This window comes from Bos indicus, chromosome 27 (genome assembly GCF_029378745.1).
Source record: "Bos indicus isolate NIAB-ARS_2022 breed Sahiwal x Tharparkar chromosome 27, NIAB-ARS_B.indTharparkar_mat_pri_1.0, whole genome shotgun sequence".
In the NCBI taxonomy this organism is placed as follows: Eukaryota; Metazoa; Chordata; class Mammalia; order Artiodactyla; family Bovidae; genus Bos; species Bos indicus.
The window spans coordinates 35,296,185-35,305,552 of NC_091786.1; the positions used below are offsets into that span (position 1 = coordinate 35,296,185).

Consider the following 9,368-nt stretch of genomic DNA (forward strand, 5'->3'; position numbering starts at 1 on the left):
TGTTCAGGGAAAGCTATCCTGCATTGAAAGCCTTTTCATACTTAGAAGCTTTTATGACTTTGATTAAAGTGAAAATGAATTGAAGAAAAGTTTTCAACTAGGACTTCAGATCTTCTTTCCAAGATGTAATTCCACTTATAATCACCTGTTACCTAAATTATCTGTATTTTAGTTTACCCACATAAAAAACTCTCCAAAGTGCTTTCCAGTCATGCTTATTTATCCCTGTTGTTTAGTTGCTATGTTGTGTCTGACTCTTTTGTGACCCCATGGGCTCTACCCTGCAAGGCTCCTCTGTCCATGGAATTTCCCAGGCTAGAATATTGGAGTGGATTGCCATTTCCTTCTCCAGAGGGTCTTTCTGACCCAGGGATAGAAGCTGTGTGTCCTGCATTGGCAGGAGGATTCTTTACCACTGAACCCCCTGGGAAACCCATCCTTATCTGTGATTATGCTAATAATTCATGATAGGATGAGAGCTGGTTGGGAACACATGATGGTCAGTGAAATAGGGGTAAATTCCTCCTGCGCAGTGATGTGTGATGTGGAAACATCATCTGTGCACATCCTGTGTACAGTCCAGAAACGTCATGGACTTGACAGTGGATGTTAATGATGGGTGTCATCAAGCCCTCCACCTTCCCATCCCCGCTTAATGCCATATCTCCCGCCTTGATGTTCCTTGATGTTCCTTGATGCCATGTCAGAAGCTGCACTCTGGGCAGCATAAATCCTGCAGTTCTTTAGTTCTTGACTTGAACATGCAAACTCAAATTAGACTCTGATTTAAAGTTATGCCCTTGACAACACTTTTGGGTGAAGAAATCCAGCTGAGAGAATTATTCAGATTTGAAAAATGAACAATAGAATGAATCATCTTCCAATCACTTGGGGATTGATAGTCACTTGAATGTTCAAAAAAATCTTCACAAAAATAAGAAATGTCTCTTAGATTCTTACAGTTGACTTATTTGTGCCTCTTATATAGAGCACGTCAAGCCTATTTCTAAGCATGAAAAAGATAAGCAACAAAGTAGAAAACACACATTTTGATGGTGTAGGCTGTTGAACAAATCATAAGAGAGGACACTGAAGGAGTTGTAATGATTCATGGACATTCAATTCAGAGAGATTTAAATGTCTAGGTCTAGAATAGAGCTGAAAGTGAATACGAATATTGGTCATAAGACACCAATTTTCTTTTAACTAGGGGAAAAGGGGCAATATAACAGATAATAAAAACTTTCTAAGAAAAATCCAAGAGCATCTACATTTTTTTTAAGATCAAAGAGAATTGAGCAATAACTTATAGAGATGAAGTGCTTAAAGGGACAGGTTACACTCTAACTATTTAAGGAAATGAGACACAGAGAGAAGAGCTCACTTGCCCACAGTCACCCAAGTAGTGAGTGGGAAAGCCAGAATCTAAGCTAGCTCTTCAGATGCTCATTGATCAAAGAACAAAAATGCTGCACTGGACATGTTTGCACAGAGCTGAAGATACAGAGAAGCAGGTGGGTTGCACAGCCCCTGTGGGTGTTGGGAATTGCTGAGCTGTAGGGTGTCATGGGAGAGCATAAAGAATGCTTTGTGCAATTATTTCTGGAAACCTGACTACATAGGTATTAGTAGAAAAGGACTTGAATTTGCAAGGCTCTCATTAGTGAGATTTATTTTCATGCCATAAATAAATATGTAACTTTATACCAATTTTCTTAAAGATGTTATCTGTAAAATTGAAGTCACGCCCCACAGAACCCAGATCTACTCCTACATACAGAACTTCTCTGAATGTTATTATTTTTGTTCTTACCTAATTATTATCTAAATTTATCTGAAATGTTAAAAATTAAAATGTTTATTTACATGACAAAATACCATTTTTGCTCTTTTGTAGAGGACCAGATAATAAATATTTTAAGTTTTGTGAAGTCACACAATCGGTGTCACAACCACTCAACTGTATCTTTGCAGCATGAAAGCACCATAGACAACACATAAATGAGTGAGCATGACTGTGTTCTAATAAAGCTTTATTTACAAAAACAAGCAGGGGGCCAGATTTAGCTCGCAGGCTGCAGTGTGCCACCCTCCATCTACAGTGACTTTATGGGGAGGGAGGTGGGAAGGGAGCTCAGGATGAAAGGGACACATGTATACCCATGGCCAATTTGTATTGATGTATGGCAAAGACCATTACAATATGGTAAAGCAATTATCCTCCCATTAAAACAAAAAAATTAAAAATAGGGTTACTTTAAATCAGATTTCTCCACCTCAGAACTGTGGACAAGGGACATTTTGGCCACACAATTTTTTATTGTGGGTGGCTGTCCTAAGCGTGTGGTTAGCAGCAAGTTTGATATTTTACATATCTCATCATCTCTAAAAGTCTAAGGGGTATCTGAGGAAACTTTCCTGTTGACGAATATTTTACCTGGCTTACTTTTCCCTTCAAGATGTTATAGTAATAAACTCTGTGGTGGGTGAGCGGGTAAGGCCTCAGATTCTGTAATGGTTGATCTCCTGTAAAATCCAGTTCTATGTTCTCTATAGTTCTGCACCTTTGAAAAAAAATGCAGAGCGGTCAGAATTGTCTACTGCATCAGGGGATTGTAAAAAGGGATGGGAAGAAAGCAGTCCTTGGGGCAATTTCTGTGCCCTTTCACGTGGGAAGAGCAGAGGGACAAATAAGTGCTGGACTGTCTCTGCCCAGCTTCACTGGGCCTCTGCTTCTTTGGAGAAAGGTACTCATGCTTGCCTTTCATCTTTGAAAGGCAGTGGGGGACCCATGGCAGGAGGGGTTGAAGGTGCAAAGCGCCTGGCACCATCCGGCCACTTAGACCCCACTTTCTAAATCAGGTTTAGCTTTAACTGTTCAGAGCCCACAGAAAAACAAAAAACTTTGTTCCTCCTGCTCTTAAAGATGTCCTTCCACTGTAAATCTTTCCACATTAGATTGCAAAACTCAGGGCTCTCAATTCCCTAAGTAAATAAATTAGAGATAATTCAATACTTGATTATAAGATCTGCAGTTCTGCTCCTGAGTTTTATTTATTTATTTATTTATTTTGTGGCTCAGCTGCTAAGGAATCTGCCTGCAATGTGGGAGACCTGGGTTCGATCCCTGGTTTGGGAAGATCGCCTGGAGAAGGGAAAGTCTACCCACGCCAGTATTCTGGTCTGGAGAATTACAGGGACTATACAGTCCATGGGGTCGCAAAGAGTCGGACCCGACTGAGCAATTTTCACTTCACTCCTGAGATTTTTAGGTGAATGGTTCATAATTGAGCTCAGATGAACAGATCCATTAATCCTGATCCCAGTGTCAAATGGGTCCAAAAAACACAGGGTGCTCTGGGTGGCACAGGAGAACAAGAGCCAAAGAAAGAACAATCCCTCTTGACTCACAGCCTTAGAAACGAACTCGTGGTTGCCTGGGGGATGGGATAGTTAAGGACTTTGGGAAGGTCGTGTGCGCAGTGCTATATTTAAAACAGATGACCCACAAAAGCCTATTGTATAGCACTGGGAACTCTGCTCAGTGTTATGTGCCAGCCTGGATGGGAGCGGGGTGTGGGGGAGAATGGATCCAGGGGTATGTATGGCCGAGTCCCTTCACTGTTCACCTGAAACAGCCACAACTTTGCTGATCAGCTATACCCCAATACAAAATGTTTTTGGTGTTAAAAAAATAAATAAAAACGAAAGAATAATCCCTCTTAAATCTTTAGCCCTGCTGCCTCCCTGCTGGGTTTCTCTTACCAGTTTTTATCACTAGAGGAATTGTGCCTTCCAGAATTTTCCAGTCAGCACAGCATTTGTTTCCAAGTCGGGGGCCACCTCAGTCTGATAGATACACTCTTTTGAGCTGACTACAATAATAAAGAAGAGAGGATCAGTCTACTCAGCATGGCTCCAGAAGGTTCCTCGCTTCCCTCTCCCGGGTTCCTGGGATAATACCAACATATCTTACCCAGGGCTCCACAGCTTAGTCAAGCAGCAGGGCAAAGACGACTGCGCCAGCTCTTACGCGGGACTCTGGAGACATCTGCAAAACCCTGAAGGCGCTTATTTTGCTTTCCCAGAGAGTTTTATTCCTTGGTTTGTGTGGTTACAGCTTTTGCTGACACTCGAAGCCAGAACCTTTATGACTAATCCCTCTTCCAGGGGCATGGTTTCAGATAAGCAAAAGGTGAACTCACTAAACGAGCACTGCAAGAAGAAAATGTCCTTGTTTTGTGCCTCAAGTCCTGGTAACGGGAGATCAGGTTATTTTTAGCTGTAAAAGTTACGCCTGCTTACACAACTTGCCTCTTTATAGCCATTAATATGAAAAATTCATAATTGGAGCCAGGTGCTAATGTGAGCAAAAGCAGATTTTGTGCCAAAAAAACCCACACATGCTAGAAAGGTACCTCATGGAGAAGTGTGGCCTTTAAAGAAATTTACTCTTTCTGGGTAATAGGATTGCTGGTTGGATTCTTATAAACCAGGAGTAGAGAAACACGTGGATGGTATTATAGCTCTTATTCCATGGTTCTCATTTGAAGGCACCTAGACAAAATCTCTGTTTCCCAGTGACCAGATGCCTCTGAACTTGGTGTCGTTTTTTGCCAACTCACGTATCTAGCAAACCTAGAAGAAAGTTTGACCACATGCAACCAAATTCTTCTCTATCAGAAAGTACACAACTTATATGCAACTTGGTATATATGTATACATGCATACACAGAGACATAAATGTGTACGATGTGTGCTTGGCAACTGAATTTTTCACCCAGTAAAATGCACTCCGTTGATTATTGTCTGTGTTTTTAATGACCATATTGACCACATTTGGGGCACTACCCCCATCTCCATATGATGTCTTTCTTTAGCAACTTAGAGAGTCTTCCTGTGATCAAAGAAGAAAGAAAGAAGGAAGCAAGGAAGGAGACAAAGAAAGGGGAAAAAAAGAAAGAAAGAGGGGAAAATGAATGCCTAGGAGTGTAAGTTCTAATCTCAATTTCACTGCAGACTCTTTACCTGGTTTCCCTACATGTAAAACGAAGTCTCTTTTGCCATGTCAGAGAAGATGAAAAGGGACTTTTAAAACTACAAAACACTTGCACGCTCAAGGCATAAGTATACGCCTGTGTGAAGAGTGGTGAACACATATACAACCAAAGTGAGAAAAGGCGGATGGGATGAAGCTTGCATGTGAACCCTGGGGAATGTATGAGTATTCAGTCGTGTCCGACTCTTTTGCGACCCCATGGACTGCAGCCCTCCAGGCTCCTCTGTCCATGGGCTTCTCCAGGCAAGAATACTCTAGCACTTCATTCTCCAGGGGAATCTTCCCTACCCAGGGTTCGAACCTGCGATTCCTGTGTCTCCTGCATTGGCAGGTGGATTCTTCACCTGAGGAGTCTTGGGAGAATCCTCATCAGTGCTTGCCTGGAGCCTTCCTGTGCCTATAACCCCTAATGCTTCTAAGACTTGAGCAGCACTCTCTCTAAAATGTTCATCTGACTTTCCCCACAGAACCCACTTCATCCTCAGCACACGCTGGTGAGAGTCTTCAACATGACCCGCAAAGCTTTGACCATTTAGTCCCTGACTCTGTGATTTTACCCCCACCACCTGCTCCCTTGAACTTCAGCCCCCAGCAATCCCAGCAGCTCATCATTCCCTGGACACACTGGGCTGTTGTCAGTCCTGTGCTGTTGTGAAAGTTTCCTTTTCTTCCCACACCCTTTGTCCCTTGAGCCACCTGGACAACTAGTAACTGTCGGGCACGTAACATCACTGGCTCCTCCTCTGCAAAGCTTCCATGGTTTAGACAAGCTGAATCGTGTTCCCTTGTGCTACCACTCTCTTTGGTATATGCTTATTTTTTTTCGTTCTGATCTGTTTACCTGTTTACTTTCCTGTCTAGACTCCAATACTCTTGAAACCATAGAACCACTTCAACCTTGATGCCAAGTGCCTGCCCAGTGCCTGGCATGCAGAAGATGCTCACTGCTTGTGGAGAGAATGAACGAATGAAGGGAGGAAGGAAGTTCATGGCTAAGTTTTAGGCTGGTAGTCCCCAACTTCTGAGACCTCATGCCTGATGATCTAAGGTGGACCTGATGTGATAATAATAGAAATAAAGGGCACAATAAATTCAGTGTGCTGAAATCACCCTAAAACCTCCCCCCCGACCCCTGCCATCCATGGAAAAATTATTTTCTCTGGTTCCAGATAATTCGGGGACCACAGTTTTAGACTGTCTGTTCCAAATGCCTTTTAGGCTATGCTTACATAGTCTGCTTTGCTTTCCATACGCATCTTCATCCCTTTGCCCCCCAAAGCACCAAGCCATTGCATTTTTGTTACTTCCCCCCCGCCCCCCCGCCAGAAAATAACCTTTAGAGTCTTCAATTTTCTTTTACAGTCTTTAATTTCCTCCCCAGGGTGAGTCAGGCCATTTTACGTATCAAAGATTCCTAGGATTTGTTGGAGGAATTCAGGATCCCCAGGACCCAAGAAAGAAAGAGAGCAACATGGGGCAAGACGTAGGAGGAAAAAAAAGAACGGCCCACACACAAAGGGGTGAAGATGAATAGCAAGAGCTGGCATGATGACTGCACCCACGGGCTGAGGGTGGGACGGAGGTGGGGAGTATACGTCTAACCCCTAATTGCAATAGTTATTATGCAAGTCTTTTAAACAGCATCTTCAATCTAGTGAAGCTGTATTTACTTCTCCAAACAGAGATGTTTATAAATACTGCCTAAGAAACAAAAAAAGAGTCCCAAAACAAAACTAGCCATCATAACCTCCAGCGCCCGCAAATAAAACCTTTTCCTTGAGTCAGTTAAACCAACACACTAATCACAAAGATTAAGTATTTATAGAACTAACCTAGTCACCAAAACTGAGTCACTTCAATCATATGAGTAACACTCTTGTGTAGAAAACCCACAAAAACATTTTGACCTCAAACTGTAAGTACCGCTTCTGGTTTCAAAAACATTGCATCTTCAACATAGTTTATACGTATTCAACTTAGACTGATTCCATTTCTACTGATTTCACTCTTTTAACAAGAAACCTACAAGTTAGATATTTATGGTTGATATTCCTCTCACATCTGTATGTAATATGTATCAAATACTTAATATAAAGAAACATCATAGTTCATAGATCCAAAAAACTATTTAACCTGGAAAGGACCTTGGAAACCATCTGATCCAACCCTCTGATTCTACAGACTGAAAAATGGGAGGAAAGAGTGGCTCATTGTCTTTTTAAAGTCATGTGATGGGAGAAGTGGGGTGAAATTCAGGTTTCCTGAAGCCAAGGTCAGGATAATTTCACTTACAGGGCACAGAACAAAACACAGAAAATGCTGAAGAACATGTAGAGTTTACACATATACAGATGGAAAGACAAGTATTTACTGTTAAATAATAAATTCAGCTGTTGCTTCTAGCATAAAAATAAAAGACTACAACTTTAGAATATTATTATTAGATACAATATCAATATACTTCTTCATAGCTCAATATATTTCATCATGTATATATATATACACACATATGAATAATAGCTGCTGCTGCTGCTGCTAAGTCGCTTCACTCGTGTCCGACTCTGTGTGACCCCATAGACGGCAGCCCACCAGGCTCCTCCGTCCCTGGGATTCTGACTAATAGAGGGCTTCCCAAATGGCTCAGTGGTAAAGAATCCATGTGCCAATGCAGGAGAGGCAGGTTTGATCTCTGGGTCCGAAAGATCCCGTGGAGGAGGAAATGGCAACCCACTCCAGTCTTCTTGCCTGGGAAATCTCCATGCCCAGAGGACCCTGGCGGCCTACAGTCCATGATGTCACGAGTCGGACACGACCGAGTGACTGAACACAGGCACACACACACACAAACACACATAATAATATATAGAGAGAAATATATTTCACTATATAGTGCATTTTTTCCCTTAGTTTTGAGAAAGCAAAACGTGAATACAACTGTTAGTGATGCTTCCAGAGTTCACTCCAAGTCTCTAGAACCAAGGACATATTTTTCTCTTGTAACAGAGTTGGAAAGGGCACCCTCTTGCGTTCTTTCAGTGTCATAGATTCTTCTGCCTTACAAACTGCCTCCACCTCCTTTAAGAATGCCCTCTGTTCCTCCCCAGAGAGGACATTGGAGTTTGAAACATAAAATACCCTTCTTGTCACTCATATCTGAGTGCTACATGTACCAAGGATAAATCAAACCATACATATGGATAGCGAGTCTTCATACGTATCCCTGACTTCCTTGGCTGTATTCACCCATGGTAATTCTTTCTCTCTCAGCCGTGAGAACACAGTACCACCGTCATTTAAGAAGAGAAGAGAAAACAAAAAAGTAGTTTCTTTTAGGCACAAATGAATTGCTGCTTGAATGTGTTATTTAATTGTGTTTTCCAGAGTGGTATCAGCCCAAGCTACTCTATTCCTTTGGGGATCATTAGCTATCAATTTGTTAATTTAGTTAATGCATTAATCCAGTCAATAAATCCTTTTGAAGCCTCTAATTTTCACAAAGAAACATAGGAGTAGTACGTGGAATATAAAAAAGAAGACACTACACCTGTTCTCGACAAAGATCCGTATAGTCAAAGCAATGGTTTTTCCAGTAGTTAAATCCGGAAGTGAGATCTGGACCATGAAGAAGGATGAGCGCTGAAGAACTGATGCTTTCAAATTGTGGTGCTGCAGACTGCAAGCAGATCAAACCAGTCAGTCCTAAAAGAAATCAGTCCTGAATATTCATTGGAAGGACTCATACTGAAGCTGAAACTCCAAAACTTAGGCTACCTGATGCTCACAGCGGATTCATTGGAAAAGACCCGGATGCTGGGAAAGCCTGAGGGCAGGAGGAGAAGGGGGCAGCAGAGGATGAGATGGTTCGATAGCATCACTGGCTCAATGAACATGAGTTTGAGTAAACTCTAGGAGACGGTGAAGGACAGGGATACCTGGTGCTGTAGTCCATGGGGTGGCAAAGAGTCAGACACGACATCATAACTAAACAGCAACAGCAGCTGTCCTCATGAAACTTACCATGCATTGGAAGATGAAAGATCTGATTCAACATGAAAGAGGACAACTTTCATAAAGTGACCCTCAGAAGCTGGAAGAGCTTAGAGGAAGAAAATTCCTGCTTAGCTCTGGAGAGCAGGGAAGTGTTTATCCAGAGTGTGGCTTGTCAGTAGACTTTCAGAAGTTATGTGGGGAGCTTCCTCCAGTGGTTAAGATTCTGTGTTCCCAAAGCTGGGAGGGCACATGTTTGATCCCTGGTCAGGGAACTAAAATCCTGCATTCCACTCTGCATGAATCAAAAAAAAAAAAAGAG

General features: G+C 42.1%; 1 long non-coding RNA gene across 1 annotated transcript; it reads right to left on the minus strand.

The window, feature by feature from the left end:
• Window positions 1-2,031: 2,031 nt before the first annotated feature.
• On the minus strand, window positions 2,032-4,155 carry LOC139180210 (uncharacterized). The gene is made up of 3 exons (XR_011564522.1): window positions 3,977-4,155; window positions 3,766-3,875; window positions 2,032-2,564 (listed from the first exon to the last, which is right to left on the minus strand). It is a non-coding gene; the product is annotated as an uncharacterized lncRNA (long non-coding RNA).
• Window positions 4,156-9,368: the final 5,213 nt, after the last annotated feature.